The following is a 1,865-nucleotide window of genomic DNA, read 5'->3' as shown; positions in this document are numbered from 1 at the left end:
AATGCCCCAGGACTTAGTCATAAACCCATACCTCTCCTGAGCACTAAACTGTTATATCTACATATTTAATACCTCCACTTGTATATCTAATACACATCTCAAAGTTAACATACCTAAAACTGAACTTCTTAATTCAGTGTCTCCAACCTTCTGATTATTCAAGCCAAAAATCTGATCAAGCAATCCTTCTAAATTTATCAAGAATCAGATCTTTTTTTTGCCACCTTCCTTCACTGTTACTGTCATGGATTCATCTCTTACTTGAATTATTTCAATAGCTTTCTATCTGGTTTGCCTGCTTTTACTTATGTTCCCCTATGGGTTTTTCTCAAAACAGTGGTCCGCATAGTCCTTTCAAAATATGTCAGATAATGGTACTCCTTTTCTCAAAACCTTCCATTAACTCCCCCATTTCACTCAAGAGTAAAAGCCATAGTCCAATGACATTACATAATCTGTCCCTGCTACCCTCCCCCCATTGTCTCTCTCTGACTTCATTTCTTTCTGCTCATTCTCTGTCTCCATTTCAGTCATCTGAGCCTCCTTGTTCTTTTTCGAACACGCCAGACATGCACACCATAGCTCCTTTAACACCAAGTGTTCTTTCTGCCAGGAAAAATTCTTCTAGATATTTGTATAGGTAACTCTCCTCCTTTACGTATTTGATCAAATGTCATCTTCTCAATGAGGCCTAACCATTTAAAAATTGAAACCTACCTGCCCACCCACCCACCTACCCATGGCTCTCCCCTTACTCTGCTCAATATTTTTCCATAACATTTATCAATTTTTTGTGTATATATAGTATATACGATATAGATAATGTTTTTTGTCTGTGCTTCCCCCCAACCCCCACAAGAATGTAAGTTCCATGAGGACAGTGATTTTTAACTCGCTAAGGTATACCCCACATGCCAGAACAGTGCCTAGTATTTAGTAGGCATTCAGTAAATGTCTCTTGAATGATTGAATAGTTTCATTACTGATGAAGAGGTTGAAACCCATTTTGAAAACCCAGTTTGAAAAATGCTGGGCTACTACTGGCTAGACTCAATCCTTAATTTTCTATTTAAGGTGCTCTATATATAACAAACGTTTTTGGAATGAATTAATTTTTTTTATTTTTTAGTTCTTTTCAAGTAATCGTTCAGTTAGATTTGGTTTAGCCAAACTGCTTGCTGTAGTCACTCTAATAGTAATCTGAATGAAAAAATAATAATACATTTCTGATATTACCCCTTGTGTCATATAACTTTGAAAACCAGTCACCTACTGTTAGCAATTTATACTTCAGATTTTTTTCCAGGCACAAACATATTAAATCATACTATGTACAGTGTTCCACAATTTGCTTTTTTGTTTGTTTTTTGTGTTTGTTTTGTTTTTGTCATGGTGGTGATTTTGTTTCGCACCTAGTATTCTTCTATGGATGCTGTGTTTTGAGATACAGCATAGCATGGTTGGTTAGAGCATGATGCCAAGCAAAACTGTCTAGGTTCATATTCCAGCTTTGCCGATTACCAGCTGTGAGACTCTGGACAAGTTACTTAAGTTCTCTGTGCCTCTGTTTTCTCATTTTTAACGAGAGAATAATAATGGTACCTACATCATAAAGTGTGAGTATCCAAAGATACTTGATAACATATATGTGCATACAAATGTTAGCTACCATCATTAGTATTACATATTGCCTTTCCTCATTGTTTATCATCGCTGAATATATATCCTGTGTTTTGAAAGTGTAACATTTTATTTAATCAGTCTCTTATTTGATATATTTTAGGTTGTTTCTAATCCTTCACTGTTGTTGGAAAATGTAAAAGTAACTTTCTCATAAACCTGTTTTGTCCTTGAAACTATATTTG

The sequence above is a fragment of the Galeopterus variegatus genome, unplaced genomic scaffold, assembly GCF_000696425.1.
Source record: "Galeopterus variegatus unplaced genomic scaffold, G_variegatus-3.0.2 Scaffold16872, whole genome shotgun sequence".
In the NCBI taxonomy this organism is placed as follows: domain Eukaryota; kingdom Metazoa; phylum Chordata; class Mammalia; order Dermoptera; family Cynocephalidae; genus Galeopterus; species Galeopterus variegatus.
This window is presented reverse-complemented; position numbering follows the sequence as displayed.